The sequence below is a fragment of the Lucilia cuprina genome, chromosome 2 (genome assembly GCF_022045245.1).
Source record: "Lucilia cuprina isolate Lc7/37 chromosome 2, ASM2204524v1, whole genome shotgun sequence".
Lineage (NCBI taxonomy): Eukaryota > Metazoa > Arthropoda > Insecta > Diptera > Calliphoridae > Lucilia > Lucilia cuprina.
In genome coordinates this window covers 25,774,752-25,788,647 of record NC_060950.1, presented here as the reverse complement: position 1 = coordinate 25,788,647, position 13,896 = coordinate 25,774,752, and the positions used below count along the sequence as shown (strand labels likewise).

Below are 13,896 nucleotides of genomic sequence, written 5' to 3'. Positions count from 1 at the left end.
GGGACAATATTGGAATATATATTAGACACGAGAGAGTTTGAGGTACTTATATTTCTTCAGAAACAATTTACTAGTACAAAAACGTGTTGGTCTCTCTCTCTCTCTCTCTGCATCAATTGGGTGACATACTTAAGGAAGTTAAAATAAGGCTGATTGACAGGTTAAATGCACAATGGATTCAAAAGAGTCCAGAGCTTGCGGAGGGGATAGTGAAACTCTAGAATACTTTCTCTGTCTTTGGCAAGCATTTAACGAAATTACACAGTTAGTTTGAAAGGAGGATGTGTTACATCAAATTCTAAGAATTGCACCTAGGCCTCCATTGGTCCAGTTGTGCGCTCGAATGGAGGCCTCAGTCTTTATCATTTCAATATAATCTAGTATAAGTCCTCATTTAACTCGGACCTAACAACAACCTCTGAATGGAGATGTACTTTTATGCCTACAGGACATATGAGAATACGGAGTAATACATGTCCAAAGAAACAAGTTTGTAAAATGGTGTACGAAATACTTCATTCCATCTGATTTCCTCACTATTTACACCACTAAGTTAGGTAGATAATTTGAAAAGAGGATATACATATATACATCAAATCTAAAGAAATACACCTAGGCTTCTATCGGGCCTGTTGTGCGCTCCTTAATCAGTGCATCAAATGGGAATCGAACCCACCAACTCCAGTCTATTAGACTAGAACCCTTACTACTAAACTAACAGAGACAACTTATATTCGACCAAAGTTGAACAGAACTCTTATGTAGAGGCTGGTATCTAAAAGTCTATTTTGGTGCTTCCCGACAGCGTTTAGGTGTACAACTATATTAATTCTCCAACTCTATTAATTTCAATGTTTTATGGATCATACAATGGAATAAGTATGTTCCTCTGAAATACTCGATACACTCAGGTTTATATGCACCAGACGAACCTCTTCAAGAATGCAACCACTTCTGGTCGATTGGCCACTTATGATGAAGGCAAATTTAAATCTAATGTTTCTAAATACTCCTTGCTTTATCCTCCTTCCCATCACAGTCCTGTGAATGAGTAGGGATTCATCCCCTGAGTGATGGTCCTAATAAAAAAAGATTTTTTAAATCTACTGATGGCCACGGATACACAGATAGCTACACAGACTACCAAATCACGTCTTAAAAACAAAATACCGAAGTGCTTTACGTGAACACCCGCATGGTGGTCTTTTTGAAACACTGGATGACCACTGCTGCCCCGTTGCTTAACTTCCGAGATGCAAAAATATCACTTATGTTTACAACCACACAGATAGAATGGTCACTGCTGAGTTGGCAACGACACCTAGAGACGTAACCTACCGGTTACCGAAGTACGAATCCATCAAATAAGTCAAAGACTTTGTTCATACTCTCAGAGAACACACTGTTATGAACAGAGTTTTCATTAAACATACCTAGACAAGGAAGGAAGATATATCACTATTCAACCCTGCATACTTCTCATCCATCCGACACACTTATAAGAGAAAAACATACGACAGACTCGCTCTAGGTATAAGGATCGATGAAATCCGTATATCCTACATTCGTTCTGTATCATATACTTTACACCAACCAAATCTCTGGTTAGTCCCATGTGAAATCATTCCAAGGAATATCCGAAGAGTGAATAAACATCACCAATTTGTAGTCCCGGTAGACTTGATGTACTGATAGCATCTCTTAACTCCGGTATTTTAATACACCAAGAGGGTCTTTAATCAAGGAAATATGCCCCCGGGTTTTGATCGTACAATTTCTTTACCCTTCTTTGGAAAATTAATGTGTTTTTATTGCCATTTTCATTTTCCTCAATTAACACTAAGGGTCATATCCTTCTTGCGAGTACAGACGGCAATAACATTGTCGGTAAAACATTTTCAAAAATTACGGGTATGAGTGAAAGTGGGTCTGGTGCATGGTATAAAGAAAATAAGGTAACTCCGTTCTCTCTCAATTAAAAGTTTTTTGACGTAAATAAGAATTATTGAAATTTATTTTTTGTAAACAATTAAAGAAAAACGTTGCCACACATGTAGTAGGGGAAATCATATTTAGGAAATTAGAAATAAAAAATGTGTATAACTTTCGGTAATTAGCTAAATAACAAAGACCTCTCACAAAAGAGGCGCCGAAACATGACTTTTTTTCGGAGGCGGACGTAGCAGTGTTGGAATATTGGATATCGAAACATTGACCTTGAGTAGAGCTTTTTGAACTTTTAACTTTTGAGCATTTAACGTTTGAACTTCTGCTCAGTGAAATTATGTTCTTTTGTCACTAATTTCTGTTCATTTGATATGAATTGAACTTAAACAACCACTTACTTTTCAATAACTACTACTATTATATATGTATTACTTTTAAGTACTCTTAGAATGACTTACATATAATCAGTTACGTTTCCAGTAAAAGCTCGGTAATGATTTGCCTTTACGTAACAAAATGCTTTTCAATAACTACTAATTACCGTCTGTATTAATTTAAGTAGTTTTATAATGACTAATTTATAAACTAATGATTAAATTTTATTTGATCGCGCTTTAGTGACTGTCTTTTACACACACAGAAATGAGATCCGTAAATCCAACAACATTGCCAGACTTTTACGTAATACAAATTGGACATTGTTTTCAACTAGACAAGTATACGCTTGGTCACAATCGGTCTTAGGAATATAGTGTTGATCATGTTTACAATGAAAGGTTCAAGACTCCATCCCTTTCCTTATCTAAATATTTTTAAGATTTTGTTCATTTTCTGAAGGGGACCTTATATGGGGGGTAGGGCTAATTATAGACCGATCCTTTTAAAAAATTGCATAGTGATTTTGGATCATAAGAAACTTACTTATGTCGAATTTTATCGCTATATTCGTATTTTTAAACAAATTATGACTGTTAAAGCTGCTTTTCGAGGGGCCACTTGTATGGGGGATATCTGATAACATGGACCGATATAGCCCATTTTCAATACCAAACAAACCTTATCTATAAGAAATATTTATGTAAAACATCAACCCTCTAGCTCTTTCCATTCGGACTCTATCGTGCTTTCAACAGACAGACAGACAGACATGGCTAGATCGTCATAGAATTTAATGAGGACCCAAAATATATATACTTTTGTGGGTCTATGACCAATATTTCGATGTGTTACAAACGAAATCACCAAATCAATATACCCACCCATTTAAAAGGTTTATAAATCAAAATTTTATATAAAATTTGTTCTATAAACTTGTGATAATTGACTATGAATAAGACCCTTGATCTTTTAAATCTAAAACCACTTCTTTAAATTTTCGTTAATGACTCAAAATATAAACAAGAAATTTCAATTAATTTATGTAAATTTTGTTCCCCAAAATTTTGTATTCAATTGAAATTAATTTGATACTTTTGCCATTAAATTGAATGATAAAGTCAGTGTGAGTGTGTTTCGGCATTTTTTTCCTCCATTAATTTATACAAAAATGCTGACATTTAATTAAAATACAAAATATCTAAAGGTTCTTTTAAGAATTGTAAATTTGTAAACAAACAACAGTTATCCCATGGTAAATAAATGTTTATCAATCAAATTGTTGTTTGTTGTTCAAATTAAACACCTGATTAATAAAATTCAATTAAATGTTTTGTTACATTTAAGTAGTCGTTAAAGTGGTTGTAGTAGTTTTTTTATCTTGTTTTTCTTTATAGATTTCTTTAAGAAGATTTATATGTTTCTATATATTTCATGGAGGTGTGAAATAATTTAACATAAACATTATTTGTTCAACTGCACCTAATTTTTGTTAAATTGTTTCTTTTTTATTCGTCTCAAATTTTAATTCAAATTAAACAAATGATTATTTGACTTGTTTGTTTGCTGTTTATTGGAATATCAATACAATTATCTTTTTGACCCCCGTGAATGTTGATCAATTTCATTTTTTCGTTTGTTTTTCATTTGGTCTAAAAGTGAGCAAAACATAAAATGATAATCTTTAAACATGGAAGTCGTGTTAACATGACCTAGACTAGACACCACCATTAAATTGCTGAAGAAAGGGAGGCTTGCTTGAACAGCTCCAGTTCAATAGCAATTTAAATAAATTTTAAGCAGAAAATTGTCTTTAGGATGCCTTTTTGTAAAGGTTTTTGTAATTTTTTATTAAAAATTTACAAGTAAACGCTATGGTAACCTTAATGTTTAGATTCTCTTTGGTGAAGAGTTTGATAAATTAAATATGCAATAAAAATTAATGCTTCAAAGTTAGTTCAATTAGCTGCTAGTTGTTTAACACAATTTGACCTATAAGCTAAGTGCCCTTTTGATAACTTAAGTCAGTGTTAGTTGTTCGTATTGCACAATGGGTATAAAACAAAATCTCACATACAGTTACACATAATAAAGTTTATGTTTTAAGTCGAAAAGCAATAAGGCACCAATCTTTCATATGAGTTGCAGGACACTCGGGAGTATTCGGTAAAGGTAGATATCCTGACAAATGTAAAACTACAAAGACCCAATGGGGACATTCCGGCGAGAGCATGTCTAAGGTTAGTATGATGATAGATATAATAAGTGGATACACAAGATTACTGACACAACTATACAAAATAGGAGAAAGGATTCAGAGGTATATAGAACACGTAAAGAGGACAATGAAACTTTGGATTACTCCCTTGTCATTGTTCGAATTAAAATATCTTGGACATAACATACCTCTCAAATACTAATTGGGAAGTTTATAGGAATTATGTAAAAAAAGTAAGAATTTATAGTCGGGCGAGGCCAACCCTACAACTGTATACGAATAAAATGTGATTTAGTTTTCATAATAAAGCATTTAAGTTGAATTGTACCTTGCCTCAGATATACTAAAACCATTTATTGTTTAATAAAACGGTGGATATTTAAGTAAAATTTTGATGGGGGCTTTTTAGAGGGGCTAGGGTCAAATGAGGCCCTATAATTATAAAGTTCATCAGGGTCATCAAGACTAGTATAGAACTTGGTTTTGCAGCTTTTTGTCGAGATACGAGTATATTAAACATAATTACAAAATAAAGCCCTATTTGGCGGGTTCAGTTCTATGGGGCCTAGGTGAAATAATGGACAGATGTTAACCATTTTCAATAGGCCTCGTCTACAGTGCCACTATCTCCAAAATTGCGATCTTTAGTTTGATTACAAGGTTTACAAGCTCTATTAGGGGGTTCAGTTGTATGGGGGCTAGATGAAATAATGGACCGATGTTAATTATTTTTAAAAGGCTTCGTCTACAGTATAATAGAAGATCATGTGCCAAATTTCATAGAATTATCTCCAAAATTGTGACCTGTAGTTTGATTACAATGTTTACAAGCCATATTCAGGGGTATAGTTGTATGGGGGCTAGGTGAAATAATGGATCGATCTTAACCATTTTCAAAAGGGTTCGTCTCTGGGACAATGGAAGATCATGTACCAATTTTCATGCAATTATCTTCAAAATTGCGACCTGTAGTTTGATAACAAAGTTTACATAAACGGACGGACAGACCGACGGACAGACGGACGGGCATAGCTAAATCGACTCAGAAAATGATCCTGAGCCGATTGGTATACTTTAAGTTGGGTATAGGACCAATATTATTCTGCGTTACAAACATCAGCACAAACCAAATATACCCTCCCCACTAAAGTGGTGTAGGGTATAAAAATTGAAAAATTTTCTTTTTTGTAGACAATTTTCGATAAATTTTCTTATTCTAAAGAAATCTTTTATAAATTTTTACCTTTTATAAAAAATTTTTGGATTTTCTATTTTTAGAAAATTTTTGATTCATTTTCTATTTTTGAAGAATTGTGCTTGAATTATCTTTTTTTTAGAAAATTTTTGATAAATTTTTTATTTTTTTTGATCTTTCATTTTTTATAGAAAATTTTTGATAAATTTTATGTTTTTTTCAAAAAATTCGATAAAGTTTCAATTTTATAGAAGTTTTGTATGAATGTTCATCCTTTATAGACATTTTTAGATGAATTTTCTTTTTTATAGAAAATTTTCGATAAATTTACATCTTTTATAGAATTTTTTTCATAAATATATTTCTTTTATACAACTTTTTCGATAAAAATTATTTTTTTATTGAAAATTCTCTTCTTTAATAATAAAAATGTTCGAAAAATGTTCGTTTTTGTAAAAAGTTTTTAATAATGTTTAATATTATAGCATATTATCGATGAATTTTCTTAACTAGGAAATGTCCAATGTATTTAATTTTTTATAGAAGTATACCAATAGGCTCAGAATCATTTTTGTCTCTTCGTCCGTCCGTCCGTTCGTTCATGTAAACTTTGTCATCAACTTAAAGGTCGCAATTTTGAAGATAATTCAATGAAAATATGATCATCTATTGTCCCAGGGACGATATCTAATGGAAATGGTTATGATCGATCCATTGTTTCACCTAGACGCCATACAAGTAAAAGATCATGTGCCAAATTTTATTGAGTTTTCACCAAAATTGCGACCTGTAGTTTGATTACAAGGGTTACATGGACGGACGGACATAGCTAAATCGACTCAGAAAATGATTCGGAGCCGATTGGTATACTTTAAGGTGGGTGTAGAATCAATATTATTGTGCGTTACAAACATCAGCACAAACCCAATAAACCCTCCCCACTAAAGTGGTGTAGGGTATAATAAAATATAAATTGATAAAAATCTTACAAAAGTTAATCACAAATCAAAGTTTTCAGTTTTTAAAACTAAATTCACACACTTTTCAAAAAGCACAACAACAGAAAAAAACCAATCAAAAGCCCAACAAAAGAAACCTTTGCCATATAAAACAAAAATATTAAAAGAAAAACAAAAGACTTAAGACACATACTTGTTTTTGTTTAGTTAAAATTAAACTTCTAAAACGATTTAGATTTCTTATCATAACGATTATTCTTATACTTTTATATATTTGTTCAATAACTTTAGGTTGTATATTAAAAAAAAAATAATTTATATAAATACAAAAGAATAGAATTAAACTTGTTTATTTTAATATTCAATATAAAATAAATAAATGTTTCTGGTACAAGTATTTCTATTTATTAATAAATTTTGATTGTGATTTTTTTTTTTGTTTTAAAAAAATACTTTTTATATTTGTTGATTTTTTGCACTAATATGCTTTGTGCAAAAATTAGATACATGTACTAATTATAATAAAACAAAATAAATACATGCTGCAGTAACTATTTTTTTTTTTTGTTGAAAACCAGCTCATCATATGATCGTTTTTTGTTTTGCTGTGTCTGACTGAAGCTAAAGTTAGAAACTGTTTGTTTAGTGATTGTAGTTCGATAACAAAACTTGTATGTGGTCTGCTGCCACAATTATTATGCACGTTTTGTTGTTGTGCATTTTTATATAGAGACGTATTTGACTTTAGGTTTGACTGGCCTATCACGAATTTATTTTTATATTTTTTTTTTTTGATTTTTTGCCGCATAATCTTTTGCTCTCCTAAATAAATTGCTTGTTTTATGAATGGCAAACAACATTTAAATGTATAAATATTTTTGGGTATTAAATAAAGATTTATGCGTATCGTTATATATTAAGCGACAAGCAAATGTTTAAAAGTTATTAAACCTTTTAAAATTAGTCTGTCCCTTCTTAACAAAAAACGCTAAAAAATACAACAAAAAAGTATAATAGAAATTTGTAAAAAAAAACTGATTTAAAATTCAGAATGATAGCCAACGGTATTATTTGTAATAAATTTAAATAACTTAATATTTATTGTTTATATTTTGCTTAAATACATTTATTTATGATTTATTATAATGATATTTAAATAAACTTATTTTAAAGTGCCCTACATTATAACTAATAAGTATGTTAGGTTAATTCAAGTATTTAAGAATAGAATACAATTCAATTCTTGTTTTTTTTTTTTAGAAATTTGTATGTTTATACCCTACACCACTTTAGTGGTGTATTTAGCCATTTTATAGAAAATTTTCGACTAGTTTGTTATTTTTATACTGCCTTATTCATAACAATTTATCAAAAGTTTATTGATTAAATGTTCTCTTTTTATAGAAAATTAAAAAAAAAATTTCAAAGAAAATTTTTATAAATTTCAATTTTTTAGAAAATTTCCGATAAATTTTTTATAAGAAATTATCGACTACTTTCGGCTGAATCCCAGCTATTGCTCACCAAACCTTATGGAAAAGTGATCCATGGCTTTCAACGTACGACAACACTGAATGAATTTCAACTTGCGAAAGATCGAAGATCAACACTTAGTGTTTTTTTTTTTTTTTTTGATTAAGAATTTTTTAAACTACAAAGGCTTGCATTATTGTTTTATTCAATAATGCCAATTTTTTCAAGAGACCAACAGACAAAAGAACAAGGCTATTATTTTGTAACATTTTAGAAACAATAAATAAATAAATAAATATTTATTTCAAATAAAAACTAAAAGAATATAGAATTTAAAACTTTAAATAACTGCATTAAAATATAAAAATTGTCTTTTAAATCTGGTATGTAAATTAATACGGAAGTTTTTTTTTGTTTTTATATACAAATTTTACTCTTGATTTCATCAGAAAAGGAAAAAAACTTGTTCATGACATAGAGTCATGAAAAAATCAAGTGTTTATTATAATGATTTATTAAATATTTATAATTAAGTCACCTATTTAATAATAAGTTTCTTAATAAAAAAAGTACGAATGTGTAAGTTTATGATACATAACAAAATGGAATTAAAGTTCTATGTAGGATTTACCCTCAATAATCATTTTATTTAACATAATCTGTCAACATCTGTCTACCTATACATCTATCTATCTATCTATCTATCTATCTATCTATCTATCTATCTATCTATCTATCTATCTATCTATCTATCTATCTATCTATCTATCTATCTATCTATCTATCTATTAATTGTCGCGTGATTACAGTTTTCATTCAAATGGCATTAACCTAGGTTCATCAAAATATTTGACTCCATTTAAATTCTATAAGTTTATAATCACTCTTAATAAATCATTTTGAATTGTTGAACCCACTTATTGCTCACTGTGTAGTCGCGCATAAACGAGGAAGAAAAAACTTGTTAAAAAAAAACAATAAAACTAAAGTGTGTTCTTAATCATTGTACATAAATAATCCAAATAACTTTTGTAGTAGTTATATAATAATCATAATAATAAAGAAACTGAAAGCAAAACTTTCGATTGTCATGCTTAAAATTTAACATCAGAAACTAACCAACTAAGTCTACTGTTTTAGTTTTCAACCTTCAAAGTTTCTAAATTTTCTTAACATTTTTTGTTCTTTACGTTTAAGATAACTTCATTGTTTAGTCGGTGTTTTTTGCTGTTCTTATTTCTAAACTATTGAAAATATTTTTGCGTTTTATTTGCAATTTTGCAGCTTTTACTTTAAAACAAATTTAGTTCAATAAATCTACAACTTAAGTTTGATTTAAATGGCATTGAATTTCAAACGACCATAAACAAATGACAAAGTATAAAAAATATGTTTTTTTTTCTTTTAGAAAACATTTAAGTTTAACAAAATACAGACAGGCTGCGTTTTAAAGTCAATAAAGTAAGAAATACACACAAACTCAAACATTATTCTACTATTTGCATTAGTTTAGTGGCTTGTTTTATTATTAATATGTTAATTTATTTAATTTGAAAAACTCGAAAACTAACTTGTTGTATTTTAGAAAAAAAAAAAACACACACAAAATGCGAAAATAAAACAAAAGATAAAAATGTTATAAAAAATTATAATAATCATTTAGTTTATGTGCATTTTGGTCCGTGAAGGGCAAGTTTTAAATAGTTTGTACGGGTGCCTTGCGTGTAGATGCTGCTTGTGCGATGTTCTTACAAATTCAACAAACATCAGCACAAACCTATATTTCCTCATAATAGTGGTGTAGGGTATAAAAACAATCAATCTTACAACACATCTATTCCGAGCCAAATGCACACTGTTCATCTATTGAACAGCGCTTCCGAAATCCCCGTTTTGAAGTAAAGCATATGCCAGAAAGCGTTCTGCATCTATCGAAAAGGTAGCAGTCAGTTGGTTTAAGTTTTGGACTTTAGGGGAACAGTTCTCAACTACTTTCAACCGAAAGTTGTCATGATGAAAGACTAAATAGTATTCCATCAGATGAAATCGTGAACCGATATTGTTCATATTAATTGCAAAACAAAGCTTATGTATTTGTGATAATTGGTTTAGAAAGACAATTGAATGGATATATCAAGATCGCTATAGAATCTATATGTACATATACTCTTATAGGTCTATTATCAATGTTGCCATGTTATTTGTTCAATAGAATAAACAGACACAGTCATCAGACTTCAATTTGAATCCAGATATATTTAAATAAACATTTCCGTTTAATTTCAGAAAATTATAAAATTTAACAATTTACAATAAAAAAATTCCTAAAATTGCAAATTTCTTAAAAACTGTTTGCGTAATTTAAATTGATAATAAAAAACTGATTTACAAAAGTGTTATTTACAAAAAGTTTTAATAAAATTCCAAAAAATAAAATATAATTCACAGTTATGGTAAATTTGTTTTTTTTTTTTAATTTTTAAGCGCAAATTATTTATTATTAATGCTCAAATAAATTAAATTATTGAATTAATGAAATTTGCTTAATCCATGTCTATAATGTAGTTTAAAATACGTCTCAATATAGATACCCAGCAAACACCTAATAATGTCTAGTACTTACTCAACAGCTAAATTTTCAATGAAGAGTATTTATAGACGAATGTTTCATAAACATCGTAGTAAGTTCTTACCTAACTATTTATTTGTAAGCGAGCGTGTGTATTTAATTGCCTTTAATATCATTACCGTGTTAAAATTGTTGTGACATTCGAGTGGTAGTTTTCAGACGACTGATAAGTATTACCCAGTCAAAAACAGATTTAAGACCAATAATTAGATGCATTACAGCATTTTGTGGAATGCAAACTTAACAAAAGCTAATTAAACCAAAAACCTTGTTTAAAAGCAGATTAAAACTAGGTACCCTACGAATAAAAGCTAAAAGACCTTGGAAAACGATGTTGCTTGATCGAAATGGTGTTTTGAAAGAATCATTAGATACGATGAAAACTGTATACGTTACGATAACCAGAAGCTTAAGAGGTCGTATGTGAAATCGACACCAAAGCCTAATATTCATGTTCCTAACTCTTATAAGCCAGAGGTCCACAATACACGTCTTCGCGTCAAAGCATTACGCGCTTTTCACACCTCATACGCGTTCTACACTTTAAGTTATATACGATGCTTTTTAAGCGTAAATTTTTTGTTTTATTTTTAAAAATCTTTTTTTAAATTTATTTTTTCATCATTAAATTCATTTTATTTTATTAAAATTTATAAATACGCATTAAATAAACAATATAAAATGTCAAAATCAGCTGACCTATTTGTGCGCCGCTTGTGACGTAAGTATTCTACGCGTCAAGGTATTCTACGCTTTTGTGCTTGTAACTTTCAGCATACAAATACATTGATCCCATTTTTTTGACAGGCGCATAGAATGCGAGAAAGCGTAAAACGCGTGGTGTGGACCTCCAGCTATAAGTTGTTAAAATCTGACCAGACTATGAGATAGAGCTTTTACCAAATGCAATTGATTCCAAACATGGCCTTTAGAAAGAAGTCTGTGAACAAATTCGTGCAAGAGTGAAGACCTTGCTCATCTGTTTACTATTTATCTCCGACGTTTGCTGTATTATCTGAAGAGAGTATGTGAAATAGATTTTTTATATATTCCGGGTCCGTAGTGGATTCAAAGACGATCCGTACGTCTCACCTCGAGAAAAACATAAAAAAATATTTAAAAAAGGTGTCTCTGCGCTGTTGTAACGTCTCAAATATACTCAAAAACATATTTTTTTTTAGCAATAGAACACGATTGTATTGTTGTGATACTCAGTAGAGAAACATTCCAATGCCACCCTAAAGACTGTAACGGGCTGCCTTCAAATTATCTAGGAACATTATCTGCATGGGGAAACAAAGGCCTTCCCAGTCAACAATTGCTTCCTCCAAATTACCTCGGAACATCATCTGCATGGAGAAACAAAGGTCCTCCCAGTCAATAATTGCTTTTGAGGTTTTATCGGAGGAGTGTTTAAAATATTACTTCTCCGAGGATTTCATCGAAAAGGTCATCCTAACTTTTACATCACACATTTAGATACTGCCTCTAGAAAGAATCTTCGTATATATGAGGAGAACATCTGCAGATATGTGAAGGTCCCTTAGGTCAGTCCTCGTATACCGCAGCTTTAAATGAGATGTATAGAAACGCCATCACAGAAGAAAACCTGCCACGAAAAACTATAGTATTTTTGACACAACTAAGTTTTAAATAGACCAACAGGCGAAATGCCTATTTGTCACGTATATACCGTAAATTCACCAACGAATGTTCTGTATGGGGTTTAAGTGCTCATAATAAGCACCCTACTTTACTTTGTCCAATAGATTTATGGATACATCCAGTTGAAGTAGAAATTGATGTAGAACCCTCCAACTAGATTAATTACTGCAGCGAAAAACAATAGTATTTCTGGTACAACCAAGTTTGGCCTATTGGTGACGCATAGACCGTAACGTCGCCAACAAATGTTCTGCATGGGGTCAAGGTCCTCACGCTACCCACCCTATTACACTTTGTTTAATGGATTTATGCACATATCCCGTTGAATTAGCAGTTTATGCTTGGACATTGATGTAGAACCCGCCAATTATTAACAGTTGTTAAAACAACAACAACAATATCTCGAAAACATGGTTTAAAAATTCAGATTAATTAATGCTTAAGACTTTAAATACTATACTATGGTTTCTGGGTCAAAAAGAATTAGTTTAGCCTGATTCTTCTTAGCATGAGATCAAAAAATCTTTTTTTACATTTTCAAGTTTAAACTTAAACTTTTTATTCACTTTAAAATCTATACGTTACAGAACTCACAGTTTGAAAATCAAAATTTTTAACCAATTTCAGAATTTTGTACATTTTTGTCTGAAGTTGTTTAAACTTCAGAATGAATTTAATCCAAAACTTAATATTAGTTTAATAAGAGGGGACGTTATGAAAATTGTTTATTGTTTAGTTAAAAGCCACTTTTTAAAGGCTCCAAATATTGTTATTAGTTCTATGTTTGAGGTTTGGTTATTTCCATAAATTATGAAAAAAAAACAACAAAAACTTAATTTTTAGACATATTTAAGGAACTGGTAAAGAAATCAATAAAAAGTTGTTTAATTTAATTATTTAATTATAGTTTTTTTTTATTAAATTTTGCACCAAACCGATTTTTTATATAGTTTTTATATTCGTAAATTTTTTTCGAATTTTTTTAATATTTAAAATTTTTTGGCTGAAAGTTTGGAAAATTTTTTCATAAATTTTTTAATTTTTTTTTTTGTTGAAAGTTCACAAAATGTTTTAATATTTTTTTAATTTTTTGTTTGAAAGTTAAGAAAATGTTTTTATTATTTTTTATTTCTTTTTTTAATTATTTATTTTTTTGTAATTTATTTTTAATAACACACTCACCTCACAAATAATCTAATAATTTCTTGTTAAACAAAAATTTAAATAATATAAATCCTTAATTTTGTTGTTTTTTTATTGAAATAATATTTTTGTTTTATAAATTTGTAGATTTTTCGTTTTTTTTTTTATATATATAAAGATTTATTATTAAAATTAAAATTTAACCGTCAACCGTTAGTAACGCGCCGATGTCTTCGAATGCACTGAAACACAGTGACTGCATTACTTTGTAAATGTAGTCTATTCGTCTAAA

General features: G+C 29.8%; 1 protein-coding gene across 1 annotated transcript in view; it reads right to left on the bottom strand.

Annotated features, from left to right (window-relative positions):
• The window catches only part of LOC111678896 (flocculation protein FLO11), a 35,443-nt gene extending 21,603 nt beyond the window's left edge, over positions 1 to 13,840 (bottom strand). The window contains exon 1 of the mRNA XM_046956410.1: positions 13,644 to 13,840. The gene's annotated coding sequence lies outside the window, so the exon portion shown is untranslated. The remainder of the gene's footprint in view (positions 1 to 13,643) is intronic.
• Between the last annotated feature and the right edge of the window lie 56 nt (positions 13,841 to 13,896).